The following is a 23588-nucleotide window of genomic DNA, read 5'->3' as shown; positions in this document are numbered from 1 at the left end:
AATCATTGGACCGTATTTTTTCAAAGATGCTGTTGGACGCAACGTTACGGTGAATGGCGATCGCTATCGTTCGATGCTAACAAACTTTTTGTTGCCAAAAATGGAAGAACTGAACTTGGTTGACATGTGGTTTCAACAAGATGGCGCTACATGCCACACAGCTCGCGATTCTATGGCCATTTTGAGGGAAAACTTCGGAGAACAATTCATCTCAAGAAATGGACCGGTAAGTTGGCCACCAAGATCATGCGATTTGACGCCTTTAGACTATTTTTTGTGGGGCTACGTCAAGTCTAAAGTCTACAGAAATAAGCCAGCAACTATTCCAGCTTTGGAAGACAACATTTCCGAAGAAATTCGGGCTATTCCGGCCGAAATGCTCGAAAAAGTTGCCCAAAATTGGACTTTCCGAATGGACCACCTAAGACGCAGCCGCGGTCAACATTTAAATGAAATTATCTTCAAAAAGTAAATGTCATGGACCAATCTAACGTTTCAAATAAAGAACCGATGAGATTTTGCAAATTTTATGCGTTCTTTTAAAAAAAAAAGTTATCAAGCTCTTAACAAATCACCCTTTACTGTTGTTGTAGTAATACTTATGAGCTTTATGCGCTTTACAGACTATCAGTTATTCCGGACGACAGTGCTCGTGTCGAACATATCCCATATATTGTACACATTATAAGTTATGTTCGAAGGAATAATCGATACTGCTGCATGTTTATGGGATCGATAACACATTTACCGATTATTTAGTCATCGCCGGCAAGTCGTATCGATCAGACACACTGTAAGATTCTTTACAATCACCGATATTCCGTCCGGAATAACTGATAGTCTGTAAAGCGCATTAAATGTGTTGTGATAGTGGTATAAATGTTATATTTATAAGAATTTATAAATGTTTAATCAAATTAATAAACATCTAAATAATCGTGTTTTACTTCACCACAATGATTCTTTTACAACTATCTTAAAATGCACATTTTCTAATTGTTTGAAGGGGCTCTTAAAAAGGCACTTAATAATTGCACTCACCCTGCCAACATTTTTTGAATTTGGGGGCGCTTCAGAGAATCCCCACTACGTCGAAAACAATCATATACGACATCAAAAACTCGTCGGAAAAGCGCCGTCACTATTGAGAAGTTGTACCACGCCAAGTTACTACGAAAAAGTTTCTCATCAGTGCAATTATTAGGTGCCCATTTAGATCAATTTCGAAGGACGCCAATAAGAACCCCTGCAAACTATCAGAAAAAGTGCATTTTAAGGTAATTGTAGAAGAATCATTGTGGTCAAGTAAAACACGATTGTGTAGATGTTTATTAATTTGATTAAACATTTATAATTTCTTTCGGTTTATCTCATTTTTCGGTTTATCTCATCACATTTAACATAATTTTTTGCATTAATAAAAGAATGATGATGAGTTTTAAGTAGCAAGTTACATATTGCAGCGTCTATCAGCCAGTTTGTTTATTTTCGATGGAGACAGCGTGCCTGGAAAAATATTTGAAAAACGATCAATAAGGGACCCTCCAAACAATCAGAAAAAGTGCATTTTAAGATAGTTGTAAAAGAATCATTGTGGTCGAGTAAAACACGTTTGTTTAGATATTTATTAATTTGATTAAACATTTACAAATTCTTAAAAATATAACATTTATACCACTATCACATTACATTTAACATAATTTTTGGCATTAATGATGATGTTGAGTTACAAGTAGCGAGTTACATGTTGCTGCGTCTATCAACCAGTGTTTTTATTCCATGGAGGCAGCGTGTCTGTAAAATATCTGAAAAACAATCACTTTATTCCATTTGGAAAATCACCAAATTGTTCACCAATATCCCTGCCAGCATTTCAAAGTTCCATTTCATCCTCATCGATACCACAGACTCGTAAATGTCACCACAACCATCGCGAACTGTGATGGGGGAAGCATATCAAAAAGTACAAAATGTACATGAACGTATTTTGCCGTCACTACTGTTAGAAGAGCCATTTTATTTTTTGTGAAACGCCAAGCGCAACCAGCTTGTTATATTTTATTTAAATAAAAACGAAAATAAAGTTCTGAAAACATAGATATTACGCTTAAAATTGTGAAAGGTATATGGTGAACAATTTTTGACTTTCCAAATGGAATAAAGTGATAGTTTTTCAAATATTTTTCCAGACACGCTGCCTCCATTGGGAATAAAAGTACTGGCTGATAGACGCTGCAACATTTAATTTACAACTTGTAACTCAACATCAATCTCTTATTAATGCATAAAAATGTGTTAAATGTGATGTGATAGTCGTATAAATGTTATATTTATGAGAATTTATAAATGTTTCATAAAATTAATAAACATCTAAACAATCGTGTTTTACTTGACCACAATGATTCTTTTACAACTATCTTAAAATGCACTTGGTCTGATTGTTTGAAGGGGCTCTTATTGGCGTCCTTCTAAATGTATCCAGAAGGGCTCCTAATAATTGCACTCATGCGATACTTTTTTGTAGTAACTTGGCGTGGTACAACTTCTCAATAGTGACGGCGCTTTTCCGAGGAGTTTTGGATATCGTATACGACTGTTTTCGACGTAGTGGGGATTCTCAGAAGCGCCCCCAAATTCAAAAAATGTTGGCAGGGATACCTTTCACAATTTTAAGCGTATAATCTATGTTTTCAGAACTTTATTTTCGTTTTTATTTAATTAAAATATAACAAGCTGGTTGCGCTTGGCGTTTCACAAAAAAATGGCTTTTTTAACAGTAGGGATGGCAAATTACTTGCATGTACTTTTTGATGTACCTTTTCATGATGCTTGAAGTGACATTTACGAGTCTGTGGTAACGATGAGGTTGAAATGGAACTTTGAAATGCTGGCAGGGATCTATGTTTTCAGAACTTTATTTTCGTTTTTATTTAAATAAAATATTACAAGCTGGTTTCGCTTGGCGTTTCACAAAAAATAAAATGGCTCTTCTAACAGTAGTGATGGCAAAATACTTTCATGTATATTTTGTACTTTTTGATATGCTTCCACCATCACAGTTCGCGATGGTTGTGGTGACATTTGGTCTGTGGTAGCGATGAGGATGAAATGGAACTTTGAAATGCTGGCAGGGCATGCAATTACTTTTTTGTAGTAACTTGGCGTGGTACAACTTCTCAATAGTGACGGCGCTTTTCCGACGAGTTTTGGATGTCGTATACGATTGTTTTCGACGTGGTGGGGATTCTCAGAAGCGCCGTCAAATTAAAAAAATGTTGGCAGGGTTTGTGTATAAAGGTGTGTACTATGTTCGTTTTTCGAGTTGAAAATCACTATATTTTCGCGATTACTTTTCCTGAAATAATCAAAATTATAAATGAAAACAAACATATTCCCGTAAAGTCATGCCGAAATCTATAGGAATAAGAAATTGCGCATCAATTGAGTTAATTTATCTGCTTTATATTGCATTGTTTTAGTAAAGTAACCGCGAAAATTTCAACTCGAAAAGCGAACATAGTACTTACCTTAAAAAACAATCTTCGAACCCACCTTTAAGGTGGGTATTAAGTTCGAGTTTAAGGTGAGTATTAAGTTCGAGTTTAGCCGCTAAAATCGCTAAAGTGAAAACTAAATCAGTAATAAAAATGCATGAAATTATACGTATTTGTTGTAAATTTTATTATAACTCGATGGGGAAAAGCCCAAAGCAAATTTTCACAAAGTTTATATTCCTTAAAATGGATTATTAAAGAAAAGTAATCGTGAAAAAATTACGTTTTTAGCGGCTAAACTCGAACTTAATACCCACCTTTAGACGCTAAAAACGTCATTTTTCACGATTACTTTTCCTTAATAATCCATTTTAAGGAATAAAAACTTTGTGAAAATTTGCTTTGGGCTTTTCCCCATCAAGTTATAATAAAATTTGCAACAAATACGTGTAAGTTCATGCATTTTTCTTACTGCTTTAGTTTTCACTTTAGCAATTTTAGCGGCTAAACTCGAACTTAATACTCACCTTAAACTCGAACTTAATACCCACCTTTAACTTAAAAACCATACCAACTTTTGCAAGAAATTTCGCTCCAAATAAATAAAGGCTCGGAAGGAAAAAAACTTGAGTGAATTTAGTGCCATCTAGCGAGCATCGGTATTTACTCCATAAAAGAGAGCAAGGTGGTGTCTTCTTTTCTCTTACAAATACGCTTTAAGGTAAGTACTATGTTCGGTTTTCGAGTTGAAAATCAATTTATTTTCGCGATTAATTTTCCGGAAATAATCAAAATTATAAATGAAAACAAACATATTCCCATAATGTCTTGCCGAAGCTTAGAGGAACAAGAAACTGCGCATCAATTGCGTTAATTTATCTGCTTTATATTGAACTGTTTTAATAAAGTAACCGCGAAATTTTCAACTCGAAAATCGAATATAGTACTTACCTTTAAGTCTTAATTTAGGGTTATTATTCGTTGGATTTTTTGACAGATGTCAGAATTCAAAGCTGTGTATTTGATATATGATGGAACTGCTCAAACAGCTGACATTATTTAACTAAATATATTGTTAATTTTTTTCGAAAAATCGAGCTAATTTTGTGCTTCGTCTTGAAAATTGTCCTTTATTACATGTAAAATTTTAAAAACTTCATAATAACACCAGCAATTCCACACCAGATTACAGCTGAGTATGTGTGTGTGCGTTGTTTGAATTACCTACCTAAAAAATTGGCGAGTTGATTTCGTTTGTTTAGTATAAAAGAATACGTTGTCGAAGTAACATTAAAAACATAAACGAATTTGGGCCATCACGCGGAAACGGAGATTAAATATTTTAACATTAAGGACTGAGTGATGATAAAGCAAATGTGCATTTAATGTGAGCATAAATGAGTGGTGTATGTGATATTAAATTACAGCAAAATATGAATATAAGTTTCAGCAATTGATTATTATGTGTACACTTTTTCCAGTTTTGCTCATTTTCTGACATTCTGGCCAGTTTTCTTCGTTTCTGTTTTGTTTAAGTTTAGGTCTTTGTTTTCGCAGCACTTGGTATTCTATGATGATGACGTAGATGCCAATACTGTGAAAGCATCAATTGGAAATATTTTCTAAAAATGTTTATTTGTTTACTAAAATAATATAAAATCGAAACGCAATCAATAGTTACGTTTATAATGGTTAATTACAAAAATATATTCATATATGCATGTGAGATGGTATGAGTGAAGTTTCATCAGCTAAAATAAGAAAACAGCAGATCATCAAATATAGAAGAAATAGTTGCCACCCTTTAAAAAAAAAAAAACTTTTATAAATTGTAGAACAAACTTATTTTGGTAAGTTGAGAATGTTGTTCAAACAACAAGTTGAAAAACAATATCCAAATATATGCAACTGTCTGGTACATTCGGAATACAATGGAATCATAAAGTAAAAAATATGACATATGAAGAGAAAGTTGCCGGTACTATGTTCGTTGTTTGCAATGAAAATGAGGTTGTTTGGAATCGTATTTCAATTAAATTTTATAGTAATTAAAACAGCAAAAAGAAAAAATAGAAGATATTTTTTATTAAACTTTAAAAAATATAAACGAAAAAACATTTTCCTGGTGAGTTTTTAAGAACTGGATAGAAAATACCGTTCATTTGAGTAACATAATAGACAACAAAGAATTTAGTTTTCTTTTAAAAGAAAAATTCCGATACTCTCGATCCTCAATCCAAAATCAATCTAAACTTGTCTTTAAGGATAACAATATTGCCAAATTTCAAGTTTGTATTTTTTTTTTTTTTTTGGTTAAGAAAAAGAAAATTTTGCGATTCCGAATATCGGAACATATAGGGGTATATGAAAATAAAATGATTTTCTTGTGTTTTTTGTTTTTTTTTTCGAGCTTTTTTCATTCAAATAAATATAAATAGTTTGTTAAAGATTTCAAGCTTATCAAACTATTGATATTTAAAATGATTTTCTTTTCGAAATTCGAATATTAAACAGCTCTTCAAATGTCAAATTGTCTTTCGTATAAAGTTTAGATAACTTGAGGGAGTTTAACTCAATTTGTAACTAACAAAAATTTCGCCTGCACTGCTTGTATCCTATGGATACCAAAAATCTCTAGCCTTGCTGCCGTGCTTTACTGAATTGAATAAGTTGGCAACCATTGGTCAAAAGCAAAAACATAACATACAACTCTGGTCAGAATTTTCATTGTATTTCTCCAATATAATGTTTTATAAACGTAATATCATGCCAATACAATCTTAATGTGAAATAAAAGCAATAAAATGCTACTCAATAGAAAATATTCCAATGGCTACTCGTCAATATAAGAAAATGAAATAGAAACGAACTTGGAAATCAGCTGATCGTTTACTATACCTTGTTTCATCGATGACGAACAGCAGTAGAGGAAGCAACAACAAGGAAGAATATACAAAAAAAAAACCAAAATATTTTGCTGTGTTGTACAAGAGAGCATGCACAAACAACTAAATACATATATGTTTTAATCGTCTCATTCCTTGTTCGTTTGCCCCAGTGTCTTTCGGCTGTTTGGCTATCTCGGTCCTTCTTGTCAAATCAACTCGCGCTTAAGTCGCTGTTTACGTCGATATCGTCGTCGTTATTACAACTATTTCCATTGTAGTTTATTTTCTTATACGGGATTTTAATTGTATTACATGTTCGCGAGTGTGTGTGTGTTTTCATAGTTTGTAATATTAAAAATTTCTTTTCTTGTCTCTTGTGTTCTGTAACTGCTGTTGCTGCTATTGCTTCGATTAGAAAATGAAATTGCAGTAATTTTTCAGTTAAAACGACATTAAACTTTTAACCCATTCTAAGGGGAAAACAAGCAACTGTGACATATGAAGAAATAATAAGAACAGGAAATCGGGATACCAACAAAAAACAACATTACCAACCACTGCAAACAAAGAAAAGGGTAAGAGTTTTCGAACAACGTAATCATAATATTTATACAAAATTATTTTCATTTGGTGTTTTTTATTTTTGCTTCTTCTATACTGTGGACCCCCTTCTTTGTTTTGGCTTTTTGCATCGTCCATCCGATACCACCCCCTACTTGTTATTGTGTTTTTTTTTTAGTCGTACATCGTTTTCTTTCGCCAACTCAAGATAGATTATAGACAAAAGTGACGAAGGGCATTTGTCATTAAACAAAAAAGTGCATATACCTACGTATTTGGTGTTAGTATTAATAAATATAAATGTATATGCATACTATGGCCTATTATTTAACACGCAAAAACCTAATGTAAAAGCTGAATAATTTGTGTGTTCGTTCCTAAGCTATGTTTGTTTACAGGTATGTGATATTATTTTCATATGAAATTAGTTTGAAAATTGGAATTTTAAATTATGAATATGGAACAATTCGAATGGAAAATTATCAGTGAAATTTTAACATTTAAATTTAAATTTACATATTGTTTGTTGTTTTTGACCCCCCCACCTGCTTTGTTGTATTTTATATTTTCGATATGCAGTTCAGTCAGACATGTCAAATTTTTTGTTCTGCCTGCATTTATTTTGCTGCTTTCGTTTCTCACTTGTTTTCTTTGCCAATGTTGCCACATTGGTTGCTTTAAACCTAGGTATTATAAAAAAGGGTGGGTATTAAGTTCGAGTTATGCCGCTAAAATCGTCATTTTTTCACGATTACTTTTCTTTAATAATCCATTTTACTGAATACAAACATTGCGAGAATTTGGTTTGGGCTATTCCCCATCAAGTTATAATGAAATCTGCAACAAATATGTATAATTTAATGCTTTTTTTACTGATTTAGTTTTCACTTTAGTGAAAAAATGACGATTTTAGCGGCTAAATTCGAACTTAATACCCACCTAAAGAGAGAAGTAGAGATAGCCGCTAAAATTGAAAATAAATCTGTAAAAGCAGAATAAGCACATAATCTTTTTTAGTAAATTTTATTATAACTTTGTAGGGAGTGATCGAAATCAACAATTAAAAAGTTTATTTCCCTCAAACTTGAAAAATTACAGATCTTAATACCGGCCTTAGTAGTAAAACATTTTACAGTAAAGGTGAGTACTAAGTTCGAGTTTAGCCGCTAAAACCAAAAATAAATCAATAAAAAAGGTATAAAATTATGCGTCTTTGATGCAAATTTTGATATAACTTGATGGGGAATAACCCAGAGCAACGTTTTATAAAGTTTTTATTTATTCTTAAGAATAGTAATCGTGAGAAAATGGCGATTTTAGCGGCTAAACTCTAACTTAATACCCACCTTAAAGGTGAGTACTAAGTTCGAGTTTAGTCGCTAAAATCAAAAAAAAAATTATTAAAGCAGAGTAACATTATAACTCTTTTGGTAAATTTTATTATAACTTGGTGGGGATATGAAAGCAACAATTGAAAAAGTCTATTTTCTTTAAAATAAATTATTAAAGAAAAGTAACATAATCGTGAAACATGGCTGTTGTAGCGCGATAATGCCAACTTAATACTGGCCTTAAAGTATTATAAAAAAGTTAGCAAAAACACACATAGGGATATAAAAAAATTCTTATAGGAATATATTTAATAAAAATTTGGTTTTGGAAGAAACATTATTAAGAAATCTATTTTTATAGATCGAAAATATGTTTATTAAAAAAGTAGAAGCGGAAAATTAATAACATTCCTGCCACAGAATAAAACACATTTAAAAAATGAAGTTGTATTATTCAAAAGGTAGTTAGTTTCGTCAGATATTCTTTTGTTTATGATATTAGAAACGAATGATTCATCACTCTGATTATTTAAATATACTATTTAAAAAAATGTTTATAACTTGTTATCAGGTAGACCTATTTCCACTCCTAACCAGAGAATGAAGCCGACCTATTTTTGTCGGCGGCGGCTAATACTAATTTTTTGCCTCCGGCGGCGGAGGCTTGATGGCTAAGCCGATATAAATTTGTCTTATCGACGGCGGACAATTATCCATTATAAAATCAATTTGATGTTATCCGAATGGTAATGAGATTAGTTGTACAACTTATCTTACAATCACATTTACACATAATTCAAATGTTCTGAGCCAAATTTTTGCTAAATTATTATAGCAACTTGATACTGACGGATTTTGGGTGGAAAGTTAAACATTTTGACAAAAAATGCAACCATTATTAATAATTTTTTCTGATTCAAATCAATATTTTTGATTAATTGGCGGCTAACTTTAAGTCGAGATGAGTCGACAAATTCGGCGACGGCTTCGACTGGTAAAAACTAGTCGGCGGCGGCTAAAATCGGCGGCGCGACTCGGCGGCTTCATTCTCTGCTCCTAACGATTCCTGTGATATTATTTGACTTATAAAACAAGTATATACGGCCGTAAGTTCGGCCAGGCCGAATCTTATGTACCCTCCACCATGGATTGCGTAGGAACTTCTACTAAAGGCTGTCATCCACAATCGAATTACTTGGGTTGCGATAACACTTGCCGATGGCAAGGTATCGTAAAACTTTTTAACACTGTCTTCTAAATTGTAAGTTAGCCCATACGGGGTATATATTAAACAAAAAAAGGCCGATTAAATACGTATATAATCTAGTTTGACAAAATTTTCTATAGAAATAAAATTTTGACAAATTTTTCTCTAGAAATAAAATTTTGACAAAATTTTCTATAGAAATGAAACCTTGACAAAATTTTCTATAGAAATAAAATTTTGACAAAATTTTCTATAGAAATAAAAATTTGACAAAATTTTCTATAGAAATAAAAACTTGACAAAATTTTCTATAGAAATAAAATGTTGACAAAATTTTCTATGGAAGTAAAATGTTGACAAAATTTTCTATAGCAATACAATTTTGACAAAAATTTCTATAGAAATAAAATGTTGACAAAATTTTGTATAGAAATGAAATTTTGACAAAACTTAGTATAGAAATAAAATGTTGACAAAATTTTCTACAGAAATAAATTTTTTACAAAATTTTCTATAGAAATAAAATTTTGACAAACATTTCTATAGAATAAACTTTTGACAAAACTTTCTATAGAAATGAAATTTTAACAAAACTTTCTATAGTAATAAAATTTGACAAAATTTTCTATGGAAATAAAGTTTTGGTAGATTACAAAATGTTCTATAGAAATAAAATTTTGACAAAATTTTCTATGGAAATAAAATTTTGACAAACATTTGTATAGAAATAAACTTTTGATAAAACTTTCTATAGAAATGAAATTTTGACAAAACTTTCTACAGTAATAAAATTTGACAAAATTTTCTATGGAAATAAAGTTTTGGTAGATTATTTTTGGCGATATGGACCAATTTTTGTGTAATAAGTCATCGGATATATATAACTAAAGACCGATATGGACCAATTTTTACATGGCTGTTAGAGGCCATATATTGACAAAATGTACCAAATTTCAACCGTATCGGATGACTTTTGCTCCTCCAAGAGGTTCCGGACGTCAAATCTGGGGACGGTTTATATGGGAACTATATATAATTATGGACCGATATGGACCAATTTTTGTATGGTTGTTAGAGGCCGTAAACTAACATCAGGTACCAAATTTCAACCGGATCGGATGAATTTTGCCCCTCCAAGAGGCTCCGGAGGTCAAATCTGGGGATCGGTTTATATGGGGGCTATATAATTATGGACCGATATGGACCAATTTTTGCATGGTTGTTAAAAACCGTATACTAAGATCACGTACTAAATTTCAACCGGATCGGATGAATTTTGCTCCTCCAAGAGGCTCCGGTGGTCAAATCTGGGGATCGGTTTATATGGGAGCTATATATAATTATGGACCGATATGGACCAATTTTTGCATGGTTGTTAGAGGCCGTATACTAACATCAGGTACCAAATTTCAACCGGATTGGATGAATTTTGCCCCTCCAAAAGTCTCCGGAGGTCAAATCTGGGGATCGGTTTATATGGGGGCTATATATAATTATGGACCGATATGGACCAATTTTTGCATGGTTGTTAGAGATCATATACTAACATCAGGTACCAAATTTCAATCGGATCGGATGAATTTTGCCCCTCCAAGAGGCTCCGGAGGTCAAATCTGGGGATCGGTTTATATGGGGGCTATATATAATTATGGACCGATATGGACCGATATGGACCAATTTTTGCATGGTTGTTAGAGACTGTATACTTAGACCACGTACCAAATTTCAACCGGATCGGATTAATTTTGCTGCTCCGGGAGGCTCCCCAAGCCAAATTTGGGGATCGGATTATATGGGGGCTATACGTAAACGTGGTCCGATATGGCCCATTTTCAATACCATCCGACCAACATCAATAACAACTACTTGTGCCAAGTTTCAAGTCGATAGCTTGTTTCGTTCGGAAGTTAGCGTGATTTCCACAGACGGACGGACAGACGGACAGACGGACGGACGGACAGACGGACAGACGGACGGACGGACGGACATGCTTAGATCGACTCAGAATTTCACCACGACCCAGAATATATATACTTTATGGGGTCTTAGAGCAATATTTCGATGTGTTACAAACGGAATGACAAAGTTAATATACCCCCATCCTATGGTGGAGGGTATAAAAATAATACAAATGCATTCTTGTGCATAGTCATTGAAAAAATGGAATGAAATAAATTTAATAAGATGGTACTCTCGCGTGTTGGTCAAAATTTTCTTTTACCAGTTTTTCCTCAAAAACGTTTTTTATCAACGAAACATTTTCCCTCCAGAAAAAAAAACAAATGGTCTGGTTTTTCACTAAACATTTTTAAATGTGTGTTTTTTAATACCAGCCGTGCATTTATCCGTCAACTACAGTAGAAGTTTTGAACCCATTTATGCTTCTCTAGCTAGATGGGCTTAAAGGTAACCTCTTAAATCCTTCTCACTTCAATCTCTATTTTTAAGAATGCAATTACTTCTGCGTCTTTCTATGTTGAAAGCTGCACGAATTTAATTTGCCGGAATTTTGGCTCATTCCTGTGCAATGTATTTCTTCAGAGCATCCATGCGGGCAAATATTTTAGTTATTACCTTACCCTCTAAAGAAGCCTAAAGCCTAGATTTGTCTCTGACGAATTAATTGGTCTCTGAGGAATTGGAAAGCATCCAGGTTCGCTGGAAACTTTCGGAGAATGGCCATCAGCGATCACAGCTACCTATACCATCATTTGAGATGATGGCATAGACCGCTTGTTAGAAAGTAGAACGCCATTACGCTAGATTTTTTATTTTTAAAATAAATGAATAACTTATTTTATTTTTTATTTTATTTATATTTATTGTAAAAATAACTACTACAACCGATTCTGTGTTATTTTTTTTTTTTTTAATAAATTCAGGTACAAAATCTTTTGGTGGCTTTTAAACAATAAACATACAGGAAAATCCTTTCTATAGTCGTGTCTGATCGGTGTATTCCTTTGCTTTGAAACTCTGAGAAATATTACCAGCATTACCGAGAGGGAATACTCTTACTACAAATTTTTGGTGTTTGATGGAAACTGGGATTGAACCCGTGACTTTTTGTATGCTAACTGGTCATGCTAACCATTGCAACAGCTTCCCAGCAAAAAAAAAATGGAAATGGAAAATAAAGGCACAACTTTAAAATCACTTTCAAAAATGCCCTCCCAAAGATGTTCTTCATTTTAACTACACAGGAAGTTGTTTTGATTCAATTTTTTTTAAGCTCGCGTTTTTCATATTTCTAATAAGAAATTTTAAATTATTATTTTTTTAAATTATGTTTCAAATAGGTTAGAAAGAATTAATAATATGGTACAAATTATTTAAATTTTGTCGAAAAAAGATCTAAATCCATTCTAGAACCATTGCAAATTTTTGAAAATATTTGAGATCAAACGTTTTAGACAAACATTGCATTTGGACCACACCTAAAGAAGTGATGCAAATTCAGTGCAACGGCTGTTGAAATGGTGGGCATCCGTCCTATGACAATCCCATGTTAATTTCATCGCTTCTGTGCCAATTTTGCACCACTTCCGGATCCAAAAATAACATTTTCACTACTTTTTTGGCATCTTTGGCATTGTTATCTAGATTAAGACATTTAAAAATATAATATCAGACGGTGTTTTCGGAGGTCTTTGCAGGCTTTCCTATGAGTGAAACTTTATCCACTAAACAACTTTTTGGTGTTTGCTTGAAACTCTTATTAAACCTGTGACCTTTTGTATGCCAACCGGTCATGCTAACCATTGCAACAGGTTGCACTCATGTTATTGTTATCTATATTAAGACGGTGTGTCCACAGATCTTTGCAGACTTTTCTATGGGTGTAACTTAGTTCCCCACAATTTCTCATTTCCAGCAATAAGATCAATGTTTTATTACGGAATCCTTTGTTTTATTGCCACGCAACATTACCTGACGTAGGCTAATATTTATTAAAAAAACAAATGCACACAGTGATAATTTACACATTTAAGCCATATTTAATAAATCCTAATGAAAGTGCTCATATATACTTTTGCCTCGTTTGATAATAAATTTCTGAGTATATATGTATGTCGTCGCCTTTGCGATATGATACAATGGGATGCGGTGACCAACGACCCATACAGTATAAAATCAATGAGTATTACTTGTTATATATCGCTAACCGCTGCGACAGCATCAGCTGCTGGACCTCCTCTTCCCTTTCATCTCTATTTGCCTTGGTGTAGATCTATGAAAAGTTCTGGGGTGGTAGATTTCTTTGTCTTTAGCGCCCGTAAATGGGCGAGCAATCAGGTATACCATGCATGTACAATTGCTGTCTGGTTGACTGCATGTATTCGGCGGTGTTGTTGTTGTTGACTCTTGTTTTGCATTAAATAATGAAGATGCAAAGGATGGTGATGCATTTATGAATTTATAACTTTTGTGTATTCAATTGGGTTGTTGTTTTTTTTTTATAGAAAATACTAACAATAAAAAAATTATTCTAACTAAGATGGAAAATTATTCTAACAAAAATTTCGGAAAAAATATTAGTGTGGCTGACACAACAGCCAAACATCGTACCAGTCCAGCCAAAAATAGTCTACCAAACAAAAAATCTTATTTTGCAAAATTGTATTTCTATAGAAAATTTTGTCAATATCTTATTTCTATAGAAAAATTTGCCAAAAATTGATTTCTATAGAAAAATTTCTAAAAATGTTGTCAAAATTTTATTTCTATAGAAAATTTTGTCAAAATTTTATTTCTGTAGAAAAATTTGTCAAAATGTTATTTCTATAGAAAATTTTGTCAAAATTTTATTTCTATAGAAAATTTTGTCAAAATTTTATTTCTATAGAAAATTTGTCAAAATGTTATTTCTATGGCAGAAATATTGTACTATGTACCTCTAGGTCGAAGACAACCACATTCAAGCCTAGAGGTATCAACCGGGTCCCATCTATGTTAATCTGGATGCATTCAGTAGAGGGAGCTCGTTTCCTCAAACTGGATATAGACGCCTAAAATGTTCTTAATTTCCATTTTCTTCTTATTTCTTTTCTGTACATAATTTAAATACATATGTGTCAATCGTGTCGATACCTGATCTGTCACCATCTGTGTGCACTTCACATATGCTTAGCATTGCACCACGTCGTCTTCTGTTGTTCTGTGTTACCCATTCTAATGTAAACGTATATATGTATATTGATATATTAAATACATATATATGAGTATATGGTGCATGTGTAAACATTTATTCATATTTGTTGATTGGTTTATCTGCTTGGGATCACTCGATGGTTTGTAAACCACTTAAACAAAAAAGTAAAAAAAAGAACACTGTATTAATTTCCATTTAGTCCAACATCATATTCCACCAAGAAAATCAAAATATATAGACAATCAGACAATCATGATGTATGGGAAAACAAATGCTCGGCAAAGTTCACCCAAACAATGATGGGTCAAACAAAAACAGGGAGAAGAGAAATCAAAATGTTGAACAAAGAACTTGACACGGAATGAGTACGTGTATGGAAGAAGATTAAAGTAAACCATCTTTCAAAAGGTCAATAAATGAACTGCGGTCCGGGTCGCAACTTTCTCAAATAAACCCAAGGTGATAGTCTCCAAATTTAAGGATTGAGGACTTCTACATATGTATATGGTCGAAGGATGATTTAATGGTTAGTAAAGGGTGATTTGTTAAGAGCTTGAGCAAAATCTCATCGGTTCTTTATTTGAAACGTTAGATTGGTCCATGACATTTACTTTTTGAAGATAATTTCATTTAAATGTTGACCGCGGCTGCGTCTTAGGTGGTCCATTCGGAAAGTCCAATTTTGGGCAACTTTTTCGAGCATTTCGGCCGGAATAGCCCGAATTTCTTCGGAAATGTTGTCTTCCAAAGCTGGAATAGTTGCTGGCTTATTTCTGTAGACTTTAGACTTGACGTAGCCCCACAAAAAATAGTCTAAATGCGTCAAATCGCATGATCTTGGTGGCCAACTTACCGGTCCATTTCTTGAGATGAATTGTTCTCCGAAGTTTTCCCTCAAAATGGCCATAGAATCGCGAGCTGTGTGGCATGTAGCGCCATCTTGTTGAAACCACATGTCAACCAAGTTCAGTTCTTCCATTTTTGGCAACAAAAAGTTTGTTAGCATCGAACGATAGCGATCGCCATTCACCGTAACGTTGCGTCCAACAGCATCTTTGAAAAAATACGGTCCAATGATTCCACCAGCGTACAAACCACACCAAACAGTGCATTTTTCGGGATGCATGGGCAGTTCTTGAACGGCTTCTGGTTGCTCTTCACTCCAAATGCGGCAATTTTGCTTATTTACGTAGCCATTCAACCAGAAATGAGCCTCGGACGTAAAGCGCGAAACACATTTCGAACCGAACACTGATTTTGGTAATAAAATTCAATGATTTGCAAGCGTTGCTCGTTAGTAAGTCTATTCATGATGAAATGTCAAAGCATACTGAGCATCTTTCTCTTTGACACCATGTCTGAAATCCCACGTGATCTGTCAAATACTAATGCATGAAAATCCTAACCTCAAAAGAATCACCCTTTATAACCGTCATACATATAAGTACCGTTCTATAGAAATAAAATTTTGACAAAATTTGCTATAGAAATAAAATTTTGACAAAATTTTCTATAGAAATAAAATTTTGACAAAATGTTCTATAGAATTAAAATGTTGATAAAACTTTCTATAGAAATAAAATTTTGACAAAATTTTCTATAGAAATAACTTTTTGACAAAATTTCCTATAGAATTAAAATTTTGACAAAATTTTCTATAGAAATAAAATTTTGATAAAATTATCTATAGAAATAAAATTTTAAAAAATTTTCTATAGAAATAAAATTTTGATAAAATTTTCTATAGATATAAAATTTTGACAAAATTTTCTATAGATATAAAATTTTGGCAAAATTTTCTGTAGAAATAAAATTTTGACAAAATTTTCTATAAAAATAAAATTTTAACATAATTTTCTGTAGAAATAAAATTTTGACAAAATATTCTATAGAAATAAAATTTTGACGACAGTTTCTCTAGAAATAAAATTTTGACAAAATTTTCTATAGAAATAAATTTTTTTTGACATAAAATTTTGGCAAAATTTTCTATAGAAATAAAATTTTGACAAAATTTACTATAGAAATAAAAGTTTGACAAAATTTTCTATAGGTATAAAATTTTGACAAAATTTCCTATAGAAATACAATATTGACAATTTTTTTTTAACGAAATAACATTTTGACAAAACATTCTATAGAATTAAAAATGTGACAAAATCTCCTATAGAAATAAAATGTTGATAAAATTTTCTATAGAAATAAAATTTTGACAAAATATTCTCTAGAAATAAAATGTTGACAAAATTTTCTATAGACATAAAATTTAGGCAAAATTTTCTATAGAAATAAAATTTTGACAAATTTTTCTATAGAAATAAAATTTTGACAAAATTTTCTATAGAAATAAAATTTTGACAAAATCTCCTATAGAAATAAAATTTTGGTGAAATTTTCTATAGAAATAAAATTTAGACAAAATTTTCTATAGAAATAAAATTTTGACAAAATTTTCTATAGAAAAAACCCGATTCTCAATTAATTATCAAATATATATGAATTCACACATTATTATTCCATCTACGTACAAATGCTGAGTCATATTTCCTCAAAACAAAAGCAATAGGTCTTCTATTTATATATTAATTAAATCGCTATATAGTATCATTTCGAACCATTGGTATGGAAATAAAACAAAACAAAAACTTGATTTGGGACAAATAGGGGAAATGCAAAAATCGAGACAAATTTTATTATAATTCTTATAATTTGTAGTACTGCTATAGATATTTAAATGTTTATTGACAGGTAAATATATAACAGAACCTAACTATATGAGTGGGTCAAGCACGTTTTGGTATTATTGGATAAGCGAAAGAAATTCATGTGGTTTTGTTGTCTAAAGTCTAAAATATTATTGACTACAAGTAAAATATAATATCCAGGATATTCGAACAAGTCGAGAGAATTCAGTCCATATTACAACCAAAAATTTTTCTTGATGTTTTTTATGGAAAGAACTTTGTTATCTTTTCGATTGTCGATTGTGAGTCGTTGAGTATCTTCCTATAAACAATATCGGATATCTTCCGTAAACAATGTCCGAGCTGACTTAGATCAAAACTATTTTTTATTAGAAAATTCTTTCCCTGCAGCATTTTCAAGAACAAAATTTTAGGTAAAGACGAGATATAAACGAACAAAAACGCAACTACTTACTTAGCAAAAGCTGGGTAAGTAGTTGAGGTGTAAAACTACTTACCATGAGCATTTATGCCATACTCCCTCCATTACCATGAGTTTGGAAAAAATCACAGGACTTTTTCGGTTACCATAGTAATGATGCAGAGAAGTACTTTCCCCATAGAAAATATCCTTGCGAAAGTATCTGAAGTTATCTCCAAAGCGATTTGATACAGCGTTTCTTGCGTTTTGTATCTTGATCACAAAGAAAAAATCTTTCGAAAATAGGAGATATTTAAAGGATGTGAAGATAAATTCGCGAGTTAAATTCGTGGTTTGTGTCTCGGCTAAGCAAAAAGTTTGTGGAACGAATTTAACTTTGTGGAACGAATTTATCTTGTGGAACGCGTTCCAAAATACAATTTTTTCTTAAAAAGAGGCGATTTAGTGGTGGAAAAACTGTTAATGTGTAAGAATACCAAGCAATTATTTAATATGTAAGAATACCAAGCATTCGTAGTTTTATATTGTTGAAAAATTGAGCCATAAGAAATAACTCCATAGACATATAAAACAGTCAGTATATCCTAAAGTAATGGATATAACATAGTAAACATATAATGGGTCCAAACATAAGATTCTTAAATAACTTCAGAAGTCTCATGTACAGTTTTGAGATGTAGCGTCACCAGATATCGGCTTTATATAGCCCCGATATTGCATTGACCAGACAAAATGCCAGTATTAGATATTGATGATCACAAAAATTCAAAATTAAAAAATCAAAAGTCAAGTACAGTATTTGAGATATAGTGTCGCCAGATATCGGCTATATATAGTCTCGATATTGCATCGTCCATATCTGGAAAACGACTCGTGGTGAATTGACCAGACAAAATGCCAGACGTTTTTCACTTTAAACAACATATTTTCCGCTTGAAGTAAAGTCTGAAATTGGAAATTTAATTTGTCATTCAATTTTGTTTCCTACACAGAAAAAAAATCACAAAAGTTTTTCCAATTAAAGTCTTAAAAAATATTCAATTACAAATTTAAAAGATTCAACAATTTTTGACATTATATTCTATAGTAATAAAATTTTCTATAGAAATAAAATTTTGACAAAATTTTCTATAGAAATAAAATTTTGACAAAATTTTCTATAGAAATAAAATTTTGAGAAAATTTTCTATTGAAATAAAATTGTGAAAAAATTTTCTAAAGAAATAAAATATTGACAAAATTTTATATAAAAATAAAATTTTGATAAACTTTTCTATAGAAATAAATTTTGACAAAAGTTCCTATAAAAATAAAATTTTGACAAAATTTTCTATTGAAATAAAATTTTGACAAAATTTTCTATAGAAATAAAATTTTGACAAAATTTATATTTTTTTCGGGTATATGAAATGCCACAAAAATTTCATTTCCTTCATTTTTTTTTTTTTTGAGCAAAAAATTATGTCTCTTTAACGCTAACTTCCACGTATACACCATCGATGTATGTAACAAGTTTATGACCTTTACCACAAACAGAATTAAATGCATCAATAGAAAAACTAGTTTTATCTTTAGTGATTTGTCCATTTGTACACTTCCATAATAGCCGTCTTTAGTAATCATGGCATACGTATAGTGTTCTGCAATCAACTTTCACTTTTATTGTTGAAAGTTAATATGCATTTTATCTTAACAGATAATGCATAATGATTATTTGTTAGAAAAAAAAAATCGATTGTTGGTTGAAAAGCACATTGTAGTTGATTGTCGTTGATGGCGATATTCGATATTTCCAGCTACTTCATGCCAATAGCTAAAATGCTTTTTTAACAAAAAAAAGTTGATGAGTCGTAGGCTAATTTGATTTTAATCAGGATAACGCTACGCCGCATACCTTCTTGTTCCTTCCTCCATAAGGTCCTGATTTTACCTCGTGCTACTTCCAATGATTTTGTCTTTACACTAATGATTTTGGTATTGAATCCGAGCTAAAGAAGCGGAGACTTGTGTTACACAGAAAAAAATATTTTTTCTCTTCAATTACGAAATTAATTATCCAATTAATTTTTAATTAAAAAATTAATTGATAAAAATAATTTTTAATTAAAAACATTTTAATTAAAAAATTAATTGTTCCAATTAAAAAAATTATTGATAGAATTGATTTTTGTGAAAGATTTCAATTAAAGAATTTCTTGGACCAATTAAATTTTTAATTGAATATTATTTAAAATCCAATTAAAATTTTAATTTGAGACATTTTGGTGATATTTTTTATATGTAAGGATGCATTTAAGATACAATTCACTTTTAAATTTAAGTTTTGCGTAATTTATTCCAGGAAATAAGTTTTAATTTATTCGTTTTTTTAACGAAAGCATAAATTTTCAAATTCAGACTCGACTTGAAAGGAATTATGCTTTGTTTCAAGTAAAAAAACGTCCTTAAAATAAAGTATTGAAAATCGTCCCCTACACAGAAAAAAATTTCACGAAAATTTTTCCAATTAAAATCTTAATTGAGTTTTAAAAAATATTCAATTAAAAATTTAATTGAATCAACAAATTTTTTAATTGAAATAAAAATCAATCACACAAATTAATAGTATCAATTAATTTTTTAATTGACTGTCAATTAATTTTTTAATTAATACTATCATTTCGGTGATTGAACACATTTCAATTAAAAAATTAATTGGATCAATTAATTTCGTGATTGATTCAGAAAAAAATTTTTTGGTGTGTACTTTTGAACGCTTTGTTCACCGAAAGAATTTTCTTCGTAAAAAGAAAGAAAATTTTCGTAAAAAGTAAAAATTTTTCATTTTTTTACAACTAAAAACACTTTTTATTAAAAGAACGAAATGTTACGTTCTTTTAACGAAATTTGTTCTTCATAGTTGTGTGTAAAAGTGAAAAACTTTCGCACTTTTTATGAAAAAGTTTCGTAAATTTTATGAAAAACTTTCATACTTTTTGTGAAAAATGTTCGAACTTTTAGAAAAAATTTTATAGTCCAAAGTTCATTTGGTTGTAACCATTCAAGCTTGTTGAAAACTGTTATCACTACTTTATATCTTATGTTTTTAAATAATTTTTAGTTTGGTTGCTTTACTTTTGTTTATAGCACGCTGTCACCCAAATGACAAGTGGCATAGTCATGCATTAAAATATTGAATAAAGAAATACATTCAATCACATTATAAAAGACAATTTTATGTCGTGAACGGAATTTTAACAACTTCAATGAAACTTCTTCGTTATTTCAAGAAAATGTTTCGTACTTAACATATGGAGAAATTTTAATGTAGAATGTTTCGTAAAATATTCATAAAATCGTAAAAACTTCTTCACAAAAATTATGAAAGCTGAAGAAAGTTTCCTTAAAAGTACGAACTTTTTACGAAGAAAAGTTAATGTAGATTATTTCGTATATTCGTAAAATTTACGAAAATGGATGAAAATTTCGTTGCTTCAATGAAGAATTCACGAAGAAAGATTTCATTCGGTGTAGTAAAAGTCAACAAATTTAAAGACAATTTACAACATTTTTAAGAAATTTTCAGGATTATTAAAGCCAAGTTGACTAGGTCCAGTATTTTTTTTTTTTTCATTTATACACACAGAAAACAGATAGGTTGAACATCGATTATTGTAACGAAAATTCTACATTTACAATCAAATCACAGTTGTGTCATTCATTTTACTTTATTTACAAACGTTATTTCGTTCCTTCTACCATTTGTTGTTTGTAATACAAGACAATTAGTTGTCTAAACTAAATGCCTCTCTTTTGAAAATTTTTGATCGAATTCGATAGGCATAACCAACCTTATAAAACCTTTGTAACTGTCATTTAGTAGTCAGCACTTTCGTTTGGTACTCACAGCCGAATTCCTTTGAATATATTTTTGAAATGTCAATAAAATTATTACCATCAACGTTGAAGTATAGTGTGTTTTTTTAATATCAAGTAACCACAACTGAAAACGAAATATTTCTTATTGGTTTCGAAGTTTATCTGCCTTATCCGTGGACTGCCTATAAAATATTGTCATGAACAACTCGCGCCGTGCGAAACTGGCCTTAGTACACTATATTGGCTGTGAAACTAAAATAATACACAGCAATATTGGCTATATTGCAAACAAATAGCTTCAGGGTACTAAATGCCACGGTGCGCATCCTCAATATGGTATAATTTCATTGTGTTTAACAAGGCGGCTCTGAAAAAATCCATTTCTACATCTGCCTTATATGTAAAGGGTGATACGATAAACTTGACGTATTTCTTTCAATTTTGCATTTAAAAAACCTGAACACCCCTCATTTTGAAGGTGTGTGTGTGTGTAGAATGTTGCTCCTATTTTGATTTTGGAATTCACTCTTCAGTTGTCAAAATGCCGTCCAAGCAAGAAGAGCGGCGTATCAAAATTTTGCTCGCGCATCGCGAAAATCCGAGCTACTCGCACGCAAAGCTGGCAAAATCGCTAAAAGTTGCCAAATCAACCGTTACAAATGTAATTAAAGTGTTTGGGGAACGTTTGTCGACAGCCAGGAAGTCTGGATCGGGGGGAAATCGAAAACCGGAAGCCGCTGAGACGACAAAGAGAGTTGCCGGTAGTTTCAAGCGACCTCTAACCTCTCTCTCCGAGATGCCGCAAATAAGCTGGGTGTATCGTCTACAACCGTGCATCGAGCCAAAAAACGAGCCGGACTATCGACTTATAAGAAGGTAGTGACTCCAAATCGCGATGATAAACAAAATACGACGGCCAAAGCGCGATCCCCGACGATGCTGACGAAGTTTGACTGCGTGGTAATGGACGACGAAACCTACGTCAAAGCCGACTACAAGCAGCTTCCGGGACAGGAGTTTTATACGGCAAAAGGAAGGGGAAAGGTAGCAGATATTTTCAAGCACATAAAACTGTCAAAGTTCGCAAAGAAATATCTGGTTTGGCAAGCCATCTGTACTTGTGGCTTGAAAAGCAGCATTTTCGTAGCTTCCGGGACTGTCAACCAAGAAATTTACGTGAAAGAGTGTTTGAATAAACGTCTGCTGCCTTTCCTGAAGAAACACGGTTGTTCCGTACTGTTTTGGCCGGATTTGGCATCTTGCCATTACGGTAAAAAGGCCATGGAGTGGTACGCCGCCAACAACGTGCAGGTGGTTTCCAAGGACGAGAACCCTCCCAACACGCCAGAGCTCCGCCCAATTGAGAAATACTGGGCTATTGTCAAGCGGAACCTAAAGAAGACCAAAAAAACTGCTAAGGACGAGCAGCAGTTCAAGGCAAACTGGCTTTCTGCGGCGAAGAAGGTGGACAAGGTGGCTGTACAAAATCTGATGGCAGGTGTCAAGCGTGAGGCCCGGCAATTCGGATTTGGAAAAGCGAAAGCCTAACTGAATATTTTTTCTGAATTTTATACTAATTGAACTTGAAAAAGAAATTTAATTTGATTTTTTAAATAAACGATTTCTCCGATTTACACGCGTTTTCCCTCGACCAAATTTTGACCGTATCACCCTTTATGAAACCCCAAGAAAGTGACCATCGGGGATAGGTTCGTATGTCGTTTTTAAAACTCCACACTAATTTCTTTACTTAATTTAATGTGTGTTTTAGATGGTCTATAGACAGTTCGGACACCATCTATAAATACTAATATGCTAAGAGTACCAAAGATTTAGCTCCATTATCTGTCGATTCCCCAACCTATTCATGCTGGAGGGTATACTTTTATGGGTGAACATTTTTTATAATGTATTAATATATTGTATTTAATTATAAAGGGTGATTCTTTTGAGGTTAGGATTTTCATGCAT

The 23588-nt window shown here is 32.0% G+C and overlaps 1 protein-coding gene and 1 long non-coding RNA gene across 8 annotated transcripts in view; one reads left to right on the top strand and one right to left on the bottom strand.

The window, feature by feature from the left end:
* Window positions 1-1591: 1591 nt before the first annotated feature.
* LOC142238160 (uncharacterized) lies at window positions 1592-2883 on the bottom strand. Its single transcript, XR_012722667.1, has 2 exons — window positions 2659-2883; window positions 1592-1805 (listed from the first exon to the last, which is right to left on the bottom strand). It is a non-coding gene; the product is annotated as an uncharacterized LOC142238160 (long non-coding RNA).
* Window positions 2884-4579: 1696 nt separating this feature from the next.
* Window positions 4580-23588, top strand: part of Atg17 (autophagy-related 17) — a 52014-nt gene continuing 33005 nt past the window's right edge. Inside the window, exons 1-3 of one of the 7 annotated variants that reach the window (XM_075289798.1) lie at window positions 4753-4900; window positions 6798-6957; window positions 7122-7341. The gene's annotated coding sequence lies outside the window, so the exon portion shown is untranslated. Of the gene's footprint in view, window positions 4691-4752; window positions 4901-5171; window positions 5345-6273; window positions 6657-6682; window positions 6958-7121; window positions 7342-23588 lie in introns of those variants that run through there. The other 6 variants (XM_075289800.1, XM_075289796.1, XM_075289794.1 and 3 more) reach the window with 6 other exon arrangements.

The sequence above is a fragment of the Haematobia irritans genome, chromosome 1, assembly GCF_050003625.1.
Source record: "Haematobia irritans isolate KBUSLIRL chromosome 1, ASM5000362v1, whole genome shotgun sequence".
In the NCBI taxonomy this organism is placed as follows: Eukaryota; Metazoa; Arthropoda; class Insecta; order Diptera; family Muscidae; genus Haematobia; species Haematobia irritans.
Note: the sequence above shows the minus strand (reverse complement) of the source record. Positions and strands in the feature narration are given on the sequence as shown.